We start from the raw sequence: 8,562 nt of genomic DNA, 5'->3' as shown, positions 1-8,562 counted from the left end.
AACCCGTGTCCCCTGCATTGGCAGGCAGATTCTCAACCACTGCGCCACCAGGGAAGCCCCACAAATATTTCTTTAATGAACTGATCTTCAGTGAAATAATTCACTGAATGAAATAATTCGTTTTCAGTTCTCAGTTATGATTACATATACAAAGCCAGTGACCAAGTTTACATGCACATTCACTGTGTACAAATACTACTTAAATTTTGTTCCTTGACCCTACTTGACAACATACAATAATGACAACATTGTTGAGCTTCAGAGCTGGTTCAAGCCTCAGAAATGCTTCCAGCACTGAGACCCTGGGCATATTACATTCCTCCTTGCACCTTAGTTTCATCATTCATAAAGTGGAAATAATATCATCTGTGTCACATCATTCTTGAAAGAAATTAGATAAACAATTTATTTATGTAAGAGCTTTAGGAAATTCAAAGTCTTATAGAAAATAATTTTTTCATTACAATTCTTTCAAGCTATAGCTATATTAGGCAAGGATCATTTTTTCCTTGTGTCGATCACTGATAAGGCAGGAAAAGGGCCTATGACATTAAAAAGGGTTGGACTCTGAAAGGGTGGAACAGTCATCCTAAGAAATATAACCTATAATTCTCAGAATTAAAGGACCTTGGGGATCATCTAGTCTATCTCTTCGTTTCTCAGCTAAGGAAACAGGGTGGGTGGTGTGGGGAAGGAGGGGCCTGGCTTTCAGCAGTGCAGGAATAAAAACCAAACCCAAACCAGAGAAAACGCTCCATGTTCTGCCTCTAGATGTTTCACCACATTGTGCTGCCTTATTTTATGAGGATCAAATACACATCCTCTGGGTGGTGGAAGGTCACCTGTGGACGTACAACATCAGACAGTTCACTCAGGGATGCTCAGAGACAGAAGGTTTACAATGTGCTCTGTAATCAGACCTGCAATGTGGCTTCTCCTCTCCCAAATTCCCACCAGGTGTCAACTATCCTCTTCACAACCTCTGGTGATGGTACCCGCAATGCCCATCTATGCCATCCCGACCTACTTTTCAAACATATATTCTTCTCCTGAGTAGAATGTGCATCTACTATAAGCCTCTGTCTACCCTCTCTCCTTTGTGGCTGAGACCCAAGCTGCTGGGGTAGAGCCACATCCAATCAATGTATTCATGACCATCAAACAAGTCATTACCAAATTAGTTACATCACTGAAGTTGTAATAAGAGTTCTGGAAGAAAAGTACCAGACGTCATGAATGAGTGTAATGGGGTGACTGAACACAGGCTGGTGGTTAGGATAGATTTCTTCAAAGCCATGGTGATAATCTGAGACCTGGAGGATCGGTAGACTTTGGACCAGTGAAGTTAGACAAATGTGAGGAGGAGGGTACCAGGCCAAGGCAATAGCTCTTGTGAAGGCCCTGAAGACAAAGGGCCCAGAGAAATCTGGAAAAGAAAGGAAGCCCATTGTTGGGGAAACAAAGTGTAGAAGAGTGAGAGGGGAGAGAGAGATCAGGAAGGCCACCCCACACGAATGCAAATACTTTACAAGGTCTTCATCCTGTGTCTTTCAAGTTTATCTATAACTGCCTTGAAGTGGGTTGCCCAAAGAGAACTCAGGGGTTATAAACTTTAATTCTATGTCAGACTGTGCAGGTACAAATCCTGGATCTTCAAGTTAGTAGTTGTGAGATCTTAGAGTAGTTTATGTATTTTTCTGAGAATCCCCATCTATAAGTGATAATAATAGTAGTCCTCACTCACAGTGTCTTGAGGATTAAATGTATTATTTGTGTAAATAGACATAAAGGTTCTAGGACAGTGTCTGGCACATAATAAGTGCTATGTAAAACTTTGTTATGAATATCATTGTCCAAGCCAGCAGCCTAACTCCTAGTTTCCCTCTACTTTTTGCTTCTGTGTCAGTTCAGGTCTTCTGGGAAGCAGACGGATTGGGCAGGGAGAGCTTTAGACTTCAATGCCCATCTGACAAAGTCTTAGAGAATCCACTGAGAGGCTCCAGAGCAAAGAATGCCTGCTCGAGGAATCTCGCCCTGGGCAGAAGTGGTCAGGCCCTAGTATGGCTACTGTGTTTGGTAACCAGCCAGAGAAGAATGCCCAGGAAGAGTGTGGCTTCAAGGCTGTATATCTCATGGCTCAGTGACCAGCTCATTCTTTAGGGGTGGTCCGAGGAGTGCACATATGGCTGCCACAGCTTTGGACTCACTGAATAGGTTCCCCCCACTCTCAGACTCTCCTTTGCATCTTCTCCAGACGCTCAGCTGCATTCCTCTGCTAACCCCTGGCTTTCCAGGTCTATTTGCCTCACCGAACTTCCTCACTGATGGGGCTCCTAACTCCACTGTTTCCACTGATGCTGCTTCAACTGAACCCTTTCTACCCTCAGCTGCACGTGCTGCCTTAGTCTGTTATGGGAACCTAGGAACCTTATCTTTCTGACTCTTGACAGCCCTTTGGAGATCTGAAAATAATTATCTTGTGAAAATGGTGTCGTAGAAGAGCACCAACATCAAGTAAAATTAAGTTTGAAAGCTGGTTCTACCATTTATTAACTGTGCAAACAATTAAATCTTACCCAACCTCAATTTCTCCATCTGTAAAATGGAATTAATGCCTACATTTCAGGGTTGTGGTAAGGATCGAATGAGATAATATATGTGACAGTTCCTAACACAGTGACTACCATATAACAAATGCTCAATAAATACTATTTTTCTTTCCTTTCTTCTTCTTGGCATCTTGTCTTCTCCAAATTAATCACCGCTAGCTTCCTCCTGGCTTTCAGGGGCTATTCTCATCTGCAACACTGGTTTTTAAAAGTTATAATCTATCTAAATAACACTAACTTTGCAAAATAGAATAAAGAGTCTACTCCACACTGTGGTGGTATAACCACCGTGAAAGAGATGATGTCTCTCCACTAAAATCCAGCTTCAATGATTGCCCATTAAACCTATGATAATATTCAGCTCCTTAACATGGCCTTTGTCATCTGGTTCCTTCTGCCTGGAATTCTCTTCCTCTCACACATCTCCTGGCTCTGCCCTTCAATTCTCATTCACTTCCCCAGAGAGGCTACTCTCACCTCCTCATCTAAATTAGCTTTCCATTATACCTGCACTCTGTTCTTCTCCCTTACAGAATTTATCACAATTTATAATTTTATACTTATTCTACAGATACAATTGTTTAATGTATATTTTCCCTATAGACATTAAACTTCAAAAAGGCAGGAACTGTATCACATCTAGAACATCCAGCATAGACAATCAATAATACTGTTAGTTGAATGTATGATTTACCTCGCTCCATTCAAACCAAGATAGCACGCACATTTTTTTTGACAAATTCATCTCACTATCGATTCAGGTTCAGCTTTTTGTTCACCATAACTTCAAAGGCTTTTACACACCTGTTAGAGCTAAGTCATCATGACCCATGTCGCTGTATATGTGCATGCACGAGCACATGCATGCATGTTTAACATGAACAAAGGCACGCATTTGAGTAAATAATGGGTGTTCAGGTCAACTGAATGGTGCAATATGTGTGTTTATGTGTGTGTAAAGATAAATCGGATATTGACAAAGTCACCTGTGTCAAATGATAGCAGTATGACTTGAGAACATTGGAGAATATTTCATATGCAAAGATGGAGTGAAGGGGCAATGGTTTTATTCATAATCCAAGAAGTAGGGTCAAGCAACTAGGACCAGAGTAGGGAGATCATAAAGAAAATCCCAAAGCCATCATCCACAATGGGGCCTGGAACCCTAGGAATCAAGAAACTTGGTCTAAAGACCCAGAAACAGAAATGAAGCCTTATAGTCAGGCTTGAACTTGTGAATGACAGGGAGTCATTGAAGGTATTATAGAGTGATGGAGAAAGATGTCACGGAGAATGTACCTAGTGAATGCAGAAGGGAGAAGCTGAGTGTGAGAGACTAGTTTGGCATTTATAGCAGCTGTCTATGCTGGAGGATGATAATTTTTGAGAAAAATAATCAGTTCATTATTGGACAAATTATACAAAACTCTTAGAGTGTGAGTGAACTGCAGGTCATGCTGATGACACAAACAGATGGAGAGATATACCATGCTCCTGGATTGGAAGAGTCAATATTGTGAAAATAATTATATTATCCAAAGCAATCTACAGGTTCAATGCAATCCTATCAAATTACCAATGGCATTTTTCACAGAATTAGAACAAAAAAATTACACAATTTGTATGGAAACACAAAAGACCCTGAATAGCCAAAGCAATCTTGAGAAAAAAAACAGAGCTGGAGGAATCAGACTCCCCAGCTTCAGACTATACTACAAGCTACAGTAATCAAGACAGTATGGTACTGGCACAAAAACAGAAATATAGATCAATGGAACAGGATAGAAAGCCCAGAGATAAACCCAAGTACCTATGGTCACCTAATCTATGACAAAGGAGGCAAGAATATCCAATGGAGACAAGACAGTCTCTTCAATAAATGGTGCTGGGGAAACTGGACAACTACATGTAAAAGAATGAAATTAGAACACTACCTAACACCATACACAAAAATAAACTCAGAATGGATTAAAGACCTAAATGTAAGACCAGACACTATAAAACTCTTAGAGAAAAACATAGGAAAAACACTCACTGACATAAATTACAGCAATATCTTTTTTGACCCACCTCCTAGAGTAATGAAAATAAAAACAAAAGTAAGCAAATGGGACCTCATTAAACTTAAAAGCTTTTGCACAGCAAAGGAAACCATAAACAAGACGAAAAGACAACCCACAGAATGGGAGAAAATATTTGCAAAGTAACGGACAAAGGATTAATCTCCAAAATATACAAACAGCTCATGCAGGTCAATATCAAAAAAACAAACAACCCAGTCAAAAAATGGGTAGGCAATTCCCTGGTGGCACAGTGGTTCAGAATCTGCCTGCTAATGCAGGTGACATGGGTTCAAGCCCTGGTCTGGGAGGTTCGCACATGCCACGGAGCAACTAGGCCCATGAGCCACACCTACTGAGCCTGCACATCTGGAGCCTGTGCTCCGCAACAAGAGAGGCCGCGATAGTGAGAGGCCCGCGCACCGCGATGAAGAGTGGCCCCCACTTGCCACAACTAGAGAAAGCCCTCGCACAGAAATGAAGACTCAACACAGCAAAAATAAATAAATTAATTAATAAACTCCTACCCCCAACATCTTCTTTTAAAAAAAAAAAAAAATCCTCCTGCCAATGCAGGCACCCCGGGTTCAATCCCTGGTCCAGGAAGATCACACATGCCGCAGAGCAACTAAGCCCACGCACCACAACTACTGAACCTGAGCTCTAGAGTCTGCGAGCCACAACTACTGAGCCCACGTGCCACAACTACTGAAGCCCGCGCACCTAGAGCCTGTGCTCTGCAACAAGACAAGCCACTGCAGTGGGAAGCCCACACACTGCAACAAAGAGTAATCCCTGCTCTCCACAATTAGAGAAAGCTCACGCACAGCAACAAAGACCCAACGTAGTAAAAAATTAATTAATTAATTAATTAATTAATTAGGTATCACCTGACACCAGTCAGAATGGCCATCATCAACAAATCTACAAACAATAAATGCTAGACAGGGTGTGGAGAAAAGGGAACCCTCTTGCACTGTTGGTGGGAATGTAAACTGATACAGCCACTGTGGAGAACAGTATGGAGGTTCCTTAAAAAACTAAAAATAGGGGCTTCCCTGGTGGCGCAGTTGTTGAGAGCCCGCCTGCCGATGCAGCAGGGGACATGGGTTTGTGCCCCGGTCCGGGAAGATCCCACATGCCGCGGAGTGGTTAGGCCCGTGAGCCGTGGCCGCTGAGCCTGCGCATCCGGAGCCTGTGCTCCGCAACGGGAGAGGCCACAACAGTGAGAGGCCCGCATACTGAAAAAATAAAAAATAAAAAAATTTTAAAAATAAAAAAATAAAATAAATAAAAACAGAACTACCATACAACCCAGCAATCCCACTGCTAGGCATATACCCAGAGAAAACCATAATTCAAAAAGACACATTTACCCAGTGCTCCTGGCAGCACTATTTACAAAAGCCAGGACATGGAAACAACCTAAATGTCCTTTGACAGATGAATGGATAAAGGAGATCTGGTACATATATATAACAGAATATTACTCAGCCATAAAAAGAAATGAAATTGGGTCATTTGTAGAGACATGGATGGACCTAGAGTATGTCATACAGAGTGAAGTAAGTGAGAAAGAGAAAAAGAAATATCATATATTAATGCATATATGTGGAATCTAGAAAAATGGTACAGATGAACCTATTTGCAGGGCAGGAATAGAAAGGCAGATGTAGAGAACAAACATGTGGACACGGCGGGAAGGGGAGGGTGGGATGAACTGGGAGATGAAGTTTAGCATAAATACAGTACCATGTGTAAAATAGATAGTTAGTGGGAATCTACTGTATACCACAGGGATCTCAGCTCAGTGCTCTGTGATGACCTAGATGGATGGGATTGGGGTGGAGACAGGTCTAAGAGGGAGGGGATATATGTATACATATTGCTGATTCACTTCACTGTACAGCAGAAACTAACACATTGTACTACACTTGATCTTAGCCAAAAGGCCGAGAAGCGATAGAAACTAGCACACTGTAAAGCAATTATACTCCAATTAATAAAAAAGATTGGTAGATGTAAATAAACTAGAAATTAGGAAAGGAGGAGGAGAGCAAAGGGCCAAGAGAGGAGAGAATATCAAAAAGGAAGTACTGGTTGAGCTCTTCAGTACTCTAGAGAAGATGAGCAGAAGATGGTGAACACTAAAAGATGCCTATAAGATTGAGAATTTAAGTGGTCCCTGGTGATACTGGATAGAAAAATTTTAGAGAAGGTGGAGGGGCCAGAACCATATGGTTGATGAATAACGCATAAGTGGGAGGTAAAGATGTAAAAGAAGATACATGATATGAAACATAATGGAAACCATGGCTGGGCTTTGATTCCCTCTAACCATGTTTAATTCACATTTTCTAGTGCCCTCATACTTTCCAACAGTTTTGATACATCCTAACTTTTCTCTACCAAGCCTTCTCCTACTGTCTTCTGTTACATGCTGTTTTTTCTTTCTTTCTTTGTTACAGCCGTTTTTGCTCTTAGAATCTCTCCCACTTGGGCTGAACCATAGATTTACAGTCAGAACTGCCTGTTTAAGATTTGCTTCACTTTCCCTTCCCACCTTCCCCACTCTGAGAGGCAGTTGTGGAATTATGTCTAGTCTTCATTTGAAATCAGCTTTTCCAAAGTTCAAGAGCAACATGTGCATGTCTTAAGCTCTTGTCAGCCACACACACATAAACTTTGCACTTCCAGAAGGCTGCTTCCAGCAGTCCCAGGAATGTCTGTTAGGCAGAACAAGTGGAGTCTTGCCCATACTCCCTTGATAGTTAATCTTTGGACAAGAATATAGAAAGATAGATAATTAATTTAAAAAGGATATGTCAGGGCAGACAGCAGAAGCAAGAAGAACTACAGTCCTTCAGCCTGTGGAACGACAACCACCTTCATAGATAGACAAAATGAAAAGGCAGAGGACTATGAACCAGATTAAGGAACCAGATAAAACTCCAGAAAAACAAATAAATGAAGTGGAGATAGGGAACCTCCCAGAAAAAGAATTCAGAATAATGATAGTGAAGATGATCCAGGACCTCAGAAAACGAATGGAGGCAAAGATCAAGAAGATGCAAGAAATGTTTAGCAAAGACCTAGGAGAATTAAAGAACAAACAAACAGAGATGAACAATACAACAACTGATATGAAAAATACAATAGAAGGAATCAATAGCAGAATAACTGAGGCAGAAGAACAGAAGACAGAATGGTGGAAATCACTGCTGTGGAACAAAATAAAGAAAAAAGAATGAAAAGAAATGAAGACAGCCAAAGAGATCTCTGGGACAACATTAAACGCACCAACGTTTGCATTATAGGGGTAACAGAAGGAGAACAGAGAGAGAAAGGACCCGAAAAAATATTTAAAGAGATTATCGTTGAAAACTTCCCTAACATGGGAAAGGAAATAGCTACCCAAGTCCAGGAAGTGCAGAGAGTTCAAGGCAGGATAAACCCAAGGAGAAACACACCAAGACACACAGTAATCAAACTAACAAAAAGTAAAGCCAAAGAAAACTTATTAAAAACAACAAGGGAAAAACACCAAATAACATACAAGGGAACTCCCATAAGGTTAAAAGCTGATTTCTCAGCAGAAACTCTACAAGCCATAAGGGAGTGGCACGATATATTTAAAGTGATGAAAAGGAAGAACCTACAACCAAGATTACTCTACACGGCAAGGATCTCATTCAGATTCGATGGAGAAATCAAAAGCTTTACAGACAAGCAAAAGCTAAGAGGATTCAGCACCACAAAACAGCTTTACAACAAATGCTAAAGGCACTTCCCTAAGTGGGAAACACAAGAGAAGAAAAGGACCTACAAAAACAAACCCAATAGGAGCACCTCAATATATAAGGCAAATGCTAACAGCTATAAAAGAGAAAATC

The 8,562-nt window shown here is 41.1% G+C and overlaps 1 pseudogene; it reads right to left on the bottom strand.

The window, feature by feature from the left end:
• Positions 1-6,462: 6,462 nt before the first annotated feature.
• LOC112065595 (uncharacterized) lies at positions 6,463-6,633 on the bottom strand (annotated as a pseudogene).
• Positions 6,634-8,562: the final 1,929 nt, after the last annotated feature.

This window comes from Physeter macrocephalus, chromosome 9 (genome assembly GCF_002837175.3).
Source record: "Physeter macrocephalus isolate SW-GA chromosome 9, ASM283717v5, whole genome shotgun sequence".
Classification (NCBI taxonomy): Eukaryota; Metazoa; Chordata; class Mammalia; order Artiodactyla; family Physeteridae; genus Physeter; species Physeter macrocephalus.
The sequence above is the reverse complement of the archived record's forward strand: the minus strand, read 5'-3'. Positions and strand labels throughout refer to the sequence as shown.